This window comes from Hippopotamus amphibius, chromosome 9 (assembly GCF_030028045.1).
Source record: "Hippopotamus amphibius kiboko isolate mHipAmp2 chromosome 9, mHipAmp2.hap2, whole genome shotgun sequence".
Lineage (NCBI taxonomy): Eukaryota > Metazoa > Chordata > Mammalia > Artiodactyla > Hippopotamidae > Hippopotamus > Hippopotamus amphibius.
This window is the reverse complement of record NC_080194.1, coordinates 72037452-72050530: the sequence shown is the minus strand read 5'-3', so window position 1 is coordinate 72050530 and position 13079 is coordinate 72037452. Positions and strand designations below refer to the sequence as shown.

Genomic DNA, 13079 nt, shown 5'->3' with positions numbered 1-13079 from the left:
AGAGGGACTTCCCTGGTGGTGCAGTGGTTAAGAATCCGCCTGCCAATGCAGAGGACATGGGTTTGATTCCTGATCCAGGAGGATCCCACATGCTGCAGAGCAACTAAGCCTGTGTGCCACAACTACTGAGCCTGAGCTCTACAGCCCGAGCACCACAACTCCTGAAGCCCACATGCCCTAGAGCTTGAGAGCCACAACTACTGAGCCCATGCACCACAACTACTGAAGCCCATGTACTCTAGGGCCTGCATGCCACAACTACTGAGCCCATGTGCTACAACTACTGAAGCCCACACACCTAGAGCCCGTGCTCCGCAACAAGGGAAGCCACTGTGATGAGAAGCCCGCTCACTGCAACGAAGAGTAGCCATTGCTCACCACAACTAGAGAAAGGCCATGCACAGCAACAAAGACCCACTGCAACCAAAAATTAATTAATTAGAAAAAACTTTAGCATAAAAAATTGAATTAAAATGAATTGAAAGGGGGAAAATGTCATTGACTAAAATCTAAAGAATTTTTTTAAATTTATTTATTCATTTATTTATTGGCTGCATTGGGTTTTCGTTGCTGCACTCAGGCTTTCTCTAGTTGTGGCGAGTAGGGACTACTCTGTTGCGGTGTGTGGGCTTCTCATTGTGGTGGTTTTTCTTGCTGCAGATCACAAGCTCTAGGCACGCAGGCTTCAGAAGTCATGGCATATGGGCTCAGCAGTTGTGGCTCTCAGGCTCTAGAGCACAGGCTCAGTAGCTGTGGTGCATGGGCTTAGTTGCTCCGAGGCATGTGGAATCTTCCAGGCTCAGGGATCGAACCTGTGTTCCCTGCACTGGCAGGCAGAGTCTTAACAATGGCGCCACCAGGGAAGTCCCCTAAAGAAGTTTCAAGACAAATGTTTATAAAAATAAAAATAAATAAAAATAAAGGGAAGAGTTCAGGAAAAGGAAAAGCCAAGTGTCCTACTTAATTTACTCAGTGAATTAAGTAACTCATCAACCGTCTACTCAACAAGATTTTCCAAGCACTTACGAGGAGCCACTGTGTTAAGCCATAGGGATACACTGCCCTTATGGAACTGTAAGTTTTAATGGGCAAGGCAGACAGTTGTCAAGTAATGTCCAAATACATAATTACAAAATTGTATTGTAAAAGAAGAGAGTTCTGTAAAAGCATACATCAAACACAGACTTTGATATGAGGCAGAAGGAAAAGAATAAATGAATGCTCTGGATTATGAAAGCTTCCAGAACTGAAAAAGGGGACAATGTGGCTAAAATGTAGACTGCCATGAGATGTGGCTAAAGAGAAAAGCAGGTGCCACAACTTTTTGAGAATTATGGCAAGTACTTCTGATAGTGCCCAGAATGTAGCAAGAATTCAATACATATTTGTTCACTGTTGAATAAACAAATGAACAGTCTTTGTCCTAAGAACAATAAAAATCCTTTGAAAAACTACAAAGAGGAGAGAGACATAAACAGATTTGAATTTTTAAGTATCAATCCAGCTTCAATATAATGATTGGATTAGAAGGGGCAAAAGTATCCAGAGAGACAAATTAAGAGTATATTGCAGTGCTTGCTTCAGCAGCTCATACACTACAATTGGGACGATACAGAAAAGACTCACATGGCTCCTGCACAGGGATGACAAATTCATGGAGCATTCCATATTTTTGGGAAAAAAATTTAATTCTTAGGGCAGCAAAAAAAAAAAAAAAGTATTTGATTAAAAGAAATTATAGAACAGCAAAAGAATCTGAATGGTTGCAAAGAATTATCCATCTTTCCATTCATTCTTTTAATAAATTAAATAAAAATTAATACTTAAAAAAAAAAGAGTATACTGCAATAGTCCAGCAAAAGACAATGGCAAGACTCCCACTTTGTTAGGGGCAGGCTAGGTAATTCAGAACACTCTTCCTGCTAAGGAAAACTAGAAGAGCACTATGTGTGCCAAAAAAGAAAAAAGTATGTGTGTGCACACGCATACACACATGTGCATATACATGCGTGTATATGCATATACACATACATATATACATATATGTGTACTGTACATACATACTTGTGTGTGTGTGTGTGTGTGTGTGTGTGTATCTGAAGATATTTGAAAGCTAAAAGATAAATGAAGAATTAAAGAATCAGGATCATGCAAGAAAGGTCATAGACCAAGAAGGTTTGGGTTGCTTCTTCTGGAGACTTCTACCAACTGGAAGAGGTGAGGGGATAGATATATAACTGGCAAAATAAGCAATGCTTCCAACAGCCAAGTGAGGGCAGGGGCACAATGACTAGTGTGTAAGGCTAAGAGCAGGAGAATAAGCAGAGGTAGCCCAATAAACCCCATCACTTTGCATTAGGATCCTCAAATGCTACAATAATATAAGATTAAATTAAAAATACATAGACTTTGCAAATAACCCAATCCACAAATGGGCAGAAGACCTAAATAGACATTTCTCCAAAGAAGACATACAGATGGCCAACAAACACATGAAAAGATGCTCAACATCACTCATCATCAGAGAAATGCAAGTCAAAGCCACAATGAGGTATCACCTCACACCAGTCAGAATGGCCATCATCACAAAGTCTGGAAACAACAAATGTTGGAGAGGGTGTGGAGAAAAGGGAACTCTCCTGCACTGTTGGTGGGACTGTAAGTTGGTACAGCCACTATGGAAAACAATTTGGAGGTTCCTTAAAAAACTACAAATAGAACTACCATATGATCCAGTCATCCCACTCCTGGGCATATACCCAAAGAAAACCATCATCCCAAAAGAAACTTGTACCATCATGTTTATTGCAGCACTATTTACAATAGCCAGGACATGGAAGCAACCTAAATGCCCATCAACAAATGAATGGCTACAGAAGATGTGGCATATATATACAATGGAATATTACTCAGCTATAAAAAGGGATGAGATGGAGCTATATGTAATGAGGTGGATAGAACTATAATCTGTCATTCAGAGTGAAGTAAGTCAGAAAGAGAAAGACAAATATTGTATGCTAACTCACATATACGGAATCTAAAAATGGTACTGATGAACTCAGTGACAAGAACAGGGAAGCAGATACAGGGAATGGACTGGAGAACTCGAGGTATGGGAGGGGGCGGGGGGTGAAGGGGAAACTGAGAAGAAGCGGGAGAGTAGTACAGACATATATATACTACCAACTGTAAAATAGTCAGTGGGAAGTTGTTGTATAACAAAGGGAGTCCAACTCGAGGATGGAAGATGCCTTAGAGGACTGGGGCAGGGAGGGTGGGGGGGAATCGAGGGGGGGGCGTCAAGGAAGGGAGGGAATATGGGGATATGTGTATAAAAACAGTTGATTGAACCTGGTGTACCCCCAAAAAAAATAAAAAATAAAAATAAAAAAAAAAAAAAAAAAAAAAGAGTATATTGCAGTGCTTGCTTCAGCAGCTCATACACTACAATTGGGACGATACAGAAAAGACTCACATGGCTCCTGCACAGGGATGACAAATTCATGGAGCATTCCATATTTTTGGGAAAAAAATTTAATTCTTAGGGCAGCAAAAAAAAAAAAAAAGTATTTGATTAAAAGAAATTACAGAACAGCAAAAGAATCTGAATGGTTGCAAAGAATTATCCATCTTTCCATTCATTCTTTTAATAAATTAAATAAAAATTAATACTTAAAAAAAAAGAGTATACTGCAATAGTCCAGCAAAAGACAATGGCAAGACTCCCACTTTGTTAGGGGCAGGCTAGGTAATTCAGAACACTCTTCCTGCTAAGGAAAACTAGAAGAGCACTATGTGTGCCAAAAAAGAAAAAAGTATGTGTGTGCACACGCATACACACATGTGCATATACACGCGTGTATATGCATATACACATACATATATACATATATGTGTACTGTACATACATACTTGTGTGTGTGTGTGTGTGTGTGTGTGTATCTGAAGATATTTGAAAGCTAAAAGATAAATGAAGAATTAAAGAATCAGGATCATGCAAGAAAGGTCATAGACCAAGAAGGTTTGGGTTGCTTCTTCTGGAGACTTCTACCAACTGGAAGAGGTGAGGGGATAGATATATAACTGGCAAAATAAGCAATGCTTCCAACAGCCAAGTGAGGGCAGGGGCACAATGACTAGTGTGTAAGGCTAAGAGCAGGAGAATAAGCAGAGGTAGCCCAATAAACCCCATCACTTTGCATTAGGATCCTCAAATGCTACAATAATATAAGATTAAATTAAAAATACATAGACTTTGCAAATAACCCAATCCACAAATGGGCAGAAGACCTAAATAGACATTTCTCCAAAGAAGACATACAGATGGCCAACAAACACATGAAAAGATGCTCAACATCACTCATCATCAGAGAAATGCAAGTCAAAGCCACAATGAGGTATCACCTCACACCAATCAGAATGGCCATCATCACAAAGTCTGGAAACCACAAATGTTGGAGAGGGTGTGGAGAAAAGGGAACTCTCCTGCACTGTTGGTGGGACTGTAAGTTGGTACAGCCACTATGGAAAACAATTTGGAGGTTCCTTCAAAAACTACAAATAGAACTACCATATGATCCAGTAATCCCACTCCTAGGCATATACCCAAAGAAAACCATAATCCCAAAAGAAACTTGTACCATAATGTTTATTGCAGCACTATTTACAATAGCCAGGACATGGAAGCAACCGAAATGCCCATCAACAAATGAATGGATACAGAAGATGTGGCATATATATACAATGGAATATTACTCAGCTATAAAAAGGGATGAGATGGAGCTATATGTAATGAGGTGGATAGAACTACAATCTGTCATTCAGAGTGAAGTAAGTCAGAAAGAGAAGGACAAATATTGTATGCTAACTCACATATACGGAATCTAAAAATGGTACTGATGAACTCAGTGACAAGAACAAGGATGCAGATACAGAGAATGGACTGGAGAACTCGAGGTATGGGAGGGGGCGGGGGGTGAAGGGGAAACTGAGACGAAGCGAGAGAGTAGTACAGGCATATATATACTACCAACTGTAAAATAGTCAGTGGGAAGTTGTATAACAAAGGGAGTCCAACTCGAGGATGGAAGATGCCTTAGAGGACTGGGGCAGGGAGGGTGGGGGGGACTCGAGGCGGGGGAGTCAAGGAAGGGAGGGAATACGGGGATATGTGTATAAAAACAGATGATTGAACCTGGTGTACCCCCCAAAAAAAATAAAAAATAAAAAATAAATAAAGTGGTAGTTACATGGAAAAAAAAAAAAAATACATAGACTTTGGTAGGGACTACAGCTCATCTTTGAATCACCTCAATTCCTAAAACAAGAAATAAGGTTTTCCTGGATGACTAGACAGAAACAAATCCCCTCTGGACAAAAATTAAGTCATCCTAAGCCTCAAGTTATTTTTACAAACAATTTTAGAAATACACTGCCTAATACAATAAGAAAAAAGACACACTATGAGATCAGATGACATGAATAAAAATGATAAGACACAGCCACAGGTACTCCATTTACTGAAGTAATCAGACACAGACTTTAAGATAACTCTGCTTAGTATGTTCAAAGAGATAAAAGACAAAATTGAGAATTCACTGGAGAGCTAAAACTTTTTTTAAAAAAGCGAATTATAGACATGATAAAAAGCAATAAATGAAATTAAGAAACAACAGATAGGGACTTTCCTGGTGGTGCAGTGGTTAACAATAAGCCGTCCAAGAGGTTCGATCCCTGGTCTGGGATGATCCCATATGCCATGAAGCAACTAAGACCATGCGCCACAACTACTGAGCCTGGGCTCTAGAGCCCGCAAGCCACAACTACTGAGCCCGTGTGCCACAACTACTTGAAGCCCTCGCACCTAGACCCCGTGCTCCACAACAAGAGAAGCCACCACACTGAGAAGCCCTCACACTACAACAAAGAGTAGCCCCTGCTCACCGCAACTAGAGAGCACCCTCACACACCAATGAAGACCTAATGCAGCCAATTAATTAATTAATTAAAAAAATACTTTATTAAAAAAAAAGAAAAAAACAGAAACAACAGATAGGTTTAGCAGCAGATTAGACAAGGTGAAGACAGAATTAGTGAACTTGAAGACAGGTTCAGAATGAAGTACCAAAAGACAAAAGAAAGAAAATTCAGAAAAGAAGGAAATAGAATAAAATGAGATGGTTCATCATACATACAACAGGAGTTCCAAAAGGAGAGGAAGGAGAGAATGAGAAAAAAGCAAAATTTGAAGAAATAATGGCCAAGAATTGTTCTGATTAAAAGTACAAAGCCACAAATAATAAAACAAACAGTATGAACCCCCAAGTAGGATGAATGAAAAGAAATCCACAGGTAGGCACATGACAGAAAAATTGCTGAAAACCATAAGAAGCAAAAACTCCTAAAAGCAGACAAAGGAAAAGAAGATTACGCCTCAAAGAGGTCAATAATAAGACTGACATGTGATTTCTCAAAAGAAACAATACAATGATATATTTAAAGTACTAAATAAATAAATAAATAACAGCCAGTCTAAAATTCTACACACAGCAAAAACATCCTTCAAGAATGGAGGTAAAGGGAATTTCCTGGCAGTCCAGGGGTTAGGACTTAGCACTTTCACTGCTGTGACCCAGGTTCAGTTCAATCGCTGGTTGGGGAACTAAGATCCCACAAACCACACAATGCAGCCCAAAGCAAAAAGAAAGAAAAAATAATAATAAAAAGAATGGAGGTAAAACTTAAAACTTTTCCATACAAACACAAAGAATTTGTCAATGCATGCCACCAATAAACTCACAATAAATGGAATTATCAGAGGGTATTCTTCAGCCAAAAGGAAAATAATCCCAGGTGAATAGTCACAGATACAGGAAGGAAAGAAAAGCAATGATAAATACGTTTGGGTAAATGATAAATACATAAGAAAACCTAAATAAATATTGCCTGTATAAAACAATGTCTTCCAGAGTGAAAAATGGAGAATTAAAACATAAAATTACCTTCACACATGTAAGTCAGGAAGGTGGATAAAAGAAAAAGTCCTTTCATTGTTCAAAATAGAAACTGTACCATTTAACACTTAACTTTGATAAGTCAAGAATTCATGTAATATCTAGGTTAATCAGTAAAAGAAGTGTAAAAGAATGTATAACTCCCAAGCTAATAAAAAAGGCATGGAGGAGAGAATTCTTTAAGAAGAGTCATTGCAAAAGATGGCAAGAAATGAGAGGAAAAAAAGAACACTGAGCAGGTAAGACAAATAGAAGCCATTTAATAAGAGGGTAGACTTATTTTTTGTAATTAATTAATTATTTTTATTTTATTGGCTGTGTTGGGCCTTTGTTGCTGTGCTCGGGCTTTCTATAGTTGTGGAGAGTGGGGCCTCCTCTTTGTTGCAGTGTGCAGGCTTCTCATTGCGGTGGCTTCTCTTGTTGTGGAGCACAGGCCCTAGGCACAGGGGCTTCAGTAGTTGTGGAGCATGGGCTCATTAGTTGTGGCTCACGGGCTCTAGAGCACAGGCTCAGTAGTTGTGGTGCACAGGCTTAGCTGCTCTGTGGCATGTGGGATCTTCCCGGGCCAGGGATCGAACTCGTGTCCCCTGCATTGCCAGGCAGATTCTTAACCACTGGGATACCAGGGAAGCCCCAAGAGGGTAGACTAAAACATACATATATCAATAGATGCACTGACAGCTTGATACTAAAAAAGTAAATAACCCAATCCACAAATGGGCAGAAGACCTAAATAGACACTTCTCCAAAGAAGACATGCAGATGGCTAACAAGCACATGAAAAGATGCTCAACATCACTGATCATTAGAGAAATGCAAGTTAAAGCCACAATGAGGTATCGCCTCACACCAGTCTGAATGGCCATCATCAAAACATCTAGAAACAATAAATGCTGGAAATGGTGTGGAGAAAAGGGAACCCTCCTGCACTGTTGGTGGGAATGTAAGTTGGTATAGCCACTATGGAAAACAGTTTGGAGATTCCTTAAAAAACTAAAAATGGAATTACCATATGAACCAGCAATCCCACTACTGGGCATATACCCAGAGAAAACCATAATCCAAAAAGAAACATGTATCATAATGTTCACTGCAGTATTATTTACAATAGCCAGGACATGGAAGCAACCTAAATGCCCATCAACAGATGAATGGATAAAGAAGATGTGGCACATATATACAATGGAATATTACTCAGCCATAAAAAGGAATGAAACTGAGTTATTTGTAATGAGGTGGATAGATGTAGAGACTGTCATACAGAGCAAAGTAAGCAAGAAAGAAAAAAACAAATACCATATGCTAACTCCTATATAGGGAATCTAAAAAAAAATGGTACTGATGAACCCAGTAACAGGGTGAGAATAAAGATGCAGATGTAGAGAATGGACTTGAGGACATGGGCTGGGGGGGGATGAAGGGGAAGCTGGGACAAAGTGAGAGAGTAGCACTGATGTACATACACTACCAAATGTAAAATAGATAGCTAGTAGGAAGTTGCTGCATAACATAGGGAGATCAACTTGATGATGGGTGATGACTTACAGGGCCAGGATAGGGAGGGTGGGAGGGAGTAGCGGGAAGGAGGGTATATGGGGATATATGTATAAATACAGTTAATTCACTTTGGTGTACCTCAAAAACTGGCACAAGACTGTAAGGCAATTATATTCCAATAAAGAATTTAAAAAAAAAAGACACATTGAATGTAATGAACTAAATGCTCCAATTAAAAAAAAACACTGGTGAAATTAAAAAAAAAACTAACTACATGTTGTTTACATGGGTCATAAAGTAAAAAGTTATAAAAAAGATGAAAATAAAAGGTAGAAATAGGTATACCATGCAAATTTTAATCAAAAGATAGTTGCTATCATAATATTTTATATTCTGTATGATTATTTATAAAGAACCCAAAATCTACACATAATTTATTAAAATTGTTAAATGAGCTTAACAAGGTTGCTAGATAAAGGATTTAATAAACAAAAATCAATTGCATTTCTGAATATCTACTATGTACTGTTAGAAAATAAAAATTGTTAAATATATTATTTACAATAACAAAATATTAACTATCTAGGAATAACTAACAAAAAGATGTATAAAACCTCTATGCAGAAAACAACATTAAAATGATGGACATACCATGTTCATGGATTGCAAGACTCAATATTGTAAAACGTCAATCTTCAAACCCCACCTTAACTACAGAGTGAACACAACCCTAATCAAAATCCTATTAACAAGAACTTTTTTGAGGCAGATTTTCACAAACAAATTTCAAAATTTATGAAGAAACTAAAAGACCAAGAACAATTAATATATTCTTAAAGAAGAGCAAGATGGGAGAAGCTGTCCTACCAGATGTCAAGATTTATTATAATGCTATGCTAAGACAGCACAGTATTGGCATAAGAATAGACAGCTAGACCAACAGAATAGACAACCCTGAAACATACCCATCCATTTACAGAAACTTGATTTACCACAAAGGTGGTACTACAAAACAATGGGGAAAGGACACTCTTTTCAATAAATGGTGCTGGGACATTTGGACTTCCATACACCAAGCATCACACACATAAATCAGTTCCATGTAAAAAGCAAATAATAAAGCTTCTAGTAATAACACAGTAAAATGTCTTAATGAGCTCAGGGTGGGCAAACCCTTCTTATATCAGACAAGAAAATATAAATGAAGAGACTGTCAAATTGGGCTACACTAAGAACTTATTTTCATCAAAATACAACATTAAGGGACAAAAAGGGGAGAAGATATTTGTAACATGTATAACCAAAGAAACTCACACCCAGAATATAAAGAACTCCCACAAAGCAATAAGGAAAAAAAGATTCTAAAAAAGGCAAGAGACAAATAGGTATTACCCAAAAGGATATCCAATTAAACATATTAAACTTGCTCCCCTTTATAGTAATCCAAGGAATGCAAATTAAGGCCACAGTGACTATACATCCACAGGAATGTCAAAATGAAAAAAATCAATTCCAGCTACTGGCAAGTATGTGGAACAACTGGAATTATACAAGTATAAATTGGTATTACCACTATGGAAAACAGTTGGCTCAGTAATTCTATTCCAGGATATATACTACACAGAACTGCAAGCCACACACACCAAAAGACTTGTACAAAAATGTTCGTGGCAATTTTTCCTATAATAGCTAAAAACTGGAGACAGTCCAAATGTCCATCAATAATAGAATGAATAAATAAATTATGGTACATTCATACAATAAAATCTTATACTGTGGTAAAAATGAATGAACTATAGCTACAGTTAACAATATAGATAATATCTCATAGAATTTTGAGCAAAAGTCATACATAAGAAGATACATACAGAGAAGGAGGGAGGAAGGAAGGGAATGTGGGTTGTATTTGGTACAGGTTTAAGCGGTAAAAAAAAAATTTTTAAAGGGTGTTTTTACCTAAAAAGTCAGGACAGTGGTGGTTATCTTTGGGTAAGGGGGCAGAAATAATTAGAAGGAGTTTTGAGGGGGCCTACGGGAAGCTGGTTATATTCCATTTTTTGACTTGGATGGTAGTCACATACTGTATTCATGTTGATCAATAGGCTATATGAGGTTTTCTACGTATTCTTTATGTTTATATCTCATAATAAAGTTTAAGTCTCTGTGCTTCCACTGTAGGGGCTGTGGGTTTTATCCCTGGTCAGGGAACTAAGATCCCGCATGCTGCATAGCTCGGACAAGAAAATTTTTAAAAAACACAGAAACTTAAAAGTATGATAGTTGCTTAGATTACTGAAGTAATAGTGGAAACAGAGAGGTAGATGGACTCAAGAGATATTTAGAAAGTAAAATCAACATTAGTTGGTGAGGAAGGGAATATGGGGAGAGGAAAGGGTGAGGGTGGTATAAAGGATCTTTCTTGGGTTTCTGATTTAAGGGTCTATATTGTTGGTGGTACATTTCCTGCTATAAAGTAGACTGAAGAATAAAGGGAGATACCAAATTCAGTTTTGAATACAAATAAAAGCCAATTCTTTATGGACTTCAAATCATTGAAATAACATCATCAAATCAAGTAATTGTCTTTCAGAGACAATGGATTAGTCAAATACTCTAATTTTGCAGTGAGAGAGGATAGAAAAGCCACATAGCTTTTCAATATTCTGGAATAGAGTCACAGACCTCCAAACACAAGGGAGCAGCAGAGAAAGCAAAAGTACTAAGTCTAGCAGGTAAGAGGGAGGCAAGAAGGCAAGAAAGGAACAAAAAAGAATAAGAGAGTATCTAATCTAGTAATATTCTTTCTTCATCTGGATACTTTACTCAAATTCTTATACTTTCTGAAATTATCCCCTGGTACCCTTCATGCCTAAGCTTCAAATTGCCTGGGGGAAGGCCTCTCTAATAAATGGTCTTCTCACTATCAAAATTGTTCTTGTTCAGGCTTTCCTCATCTTGCTGTAGACTTTTCAGTCTCCCCGTTGGTCACCCTAACTCCCATCCTGCCCTCATTCAATTCCTCCATCTTCCCATACTGCCCCCAGAGTGACGTGTCTAAAACAAAACCCCACAAGGTAGAATACAAGGACCTTCCATTACACAAAATTTCTACTCTTATCTCTTAAAGAGCTCTCAATCTAAAATCTAAACCAGTCAAACTACCTGTATTTGTTCTAATGTGACAGGTTATTGTACATCTCAATGCCTTTGCTCACAATTGCTCCTTCTTTCTAAAATGCCTTTCCTCTGGTTTTCCAACTGCCCAAAATTTGTTTTTTACGTTTCACCTCAAGCATCACTACTCTATAATGCCTTCTAGACCCATGCTTCCAAGTAAAAACCCTCTTCTTTAAAGTTACATCATATGCCTTAGAGGGCAGGGACGGGGAGGTGGGGGGGTGAAGTCGCGGGAGGGAGGGGATATGGAGGAAAAAAAAGAAAGAAAAAAACGAAAGAAAGAAAAATAAAGTTACATCATAATCTGTCTCAGATTTCATAACACCTATAACGTATTATTATCCATTTATTGTCTAATCTACCCAACTAGACTCAGATCAGGGATCATATATTAATCTCTGTATCATAACATGAAGCACAAGGCCTGGCACAGAATTAGTATTCAGAACATTTTGAGTGAATGAAAAAAATGAATAAATGAATTACTCAAGCCCTTACTATCTATATATCACATATATTTATTTGGTCTACCAACTATACTACTAGCCTTTAAAGGATAAAGAACATGTCTCACAGTTCATCATCCTCCACACCAACTAACACAGTAGTGTAAGTGAAGAACCCCTCATACAAAATATTAGGTTGGCCAAAAAGTTCATTCGGGTTTTTCCATAACATCGTTCAAAAACCCGAATGAACTTTTTGGCCAATCCAATAAGTTCAGCTGCTGCTGCCTGACCACAGAAAAATCTGGAGAAAAGCAGAAACCAAAGTAGTTATCTACTAAAATACAAGATACCACATTTCTGAATAAAACAGAAGGATGAAAAAACATTATGATCATCAATCTAGGACTGGAGCCATTTGTCATCCCTCCCCATTTCCTCTGGGGCTAGAATCTGCTAGACTAATGCAAGCAGCATGGCCTGGTTAAAGAGCTTGGGGTTTGGCATCAGAATGTCTCAGTTCAATTTTTCCTTCAGACATAATAACAGTATTGTGATTATGTTTTTAAAAAGTCTTTATTCTTTAGAGATATAAACCGAAATTTATGAACAAAATGATATGATGCCAGGAATTTGTTTTCACAAGAATCTGGTGGAGTGTGTGAGAGTGGAGGAAAGAGAAGCGGACAGTAGGAGTGGGGGTGGGAATAAAACAAATTTGGACATGAAATGATAATTGTTGAAGCTGTGTAATGAGTACATGGGAATTAATTTAACTATTCTAATTGTATGTATATATGAAATGTTCCATAACAAAAAGTTGAAAAAAAATTCCATACAATCCAGCAATTCCACCCCCGGGGTATTTATCAGAAGAAAACGAAAGTAGTAATTCCAAAAGATGTACACACCCCCCGGGGTTCCTAAGTGGCGCAGTGGTTGAGAA

General features: G+C 37.8%; 1 protein-coding gene and 2 non-coding genes across 4 annotated transcripts in view; 2 read left to right on the top strand and 1 right to left on the bottom strand.

The window, feature by feature from the left end:
• Positions 1–13079, bottom strand: part of INTS4 (integrator complex subunit 4) — a 123731-nt gene that overhangs the window by 103061 nt on the left and 7591 nt on the right. The window lies entirely within an intron of this gene.
• Positions 1572–1674, top strand: LOC130829530 (U6 spliceosomal RNA). Its single transcript, XR_009047560.1, has one exon. It is a non-coding gene; the product is annotated as a U6 spliceosomal RNA (small nuclear RNA).
• Positions 3421–3523, top strand: LOC130829529 (U6 spliceosomal RNA). The gene has a single exon (XR_009047559.1). It is a non-coding gene; the product is annotated as a U6 spliceosomal RNA (small nuclear RNA).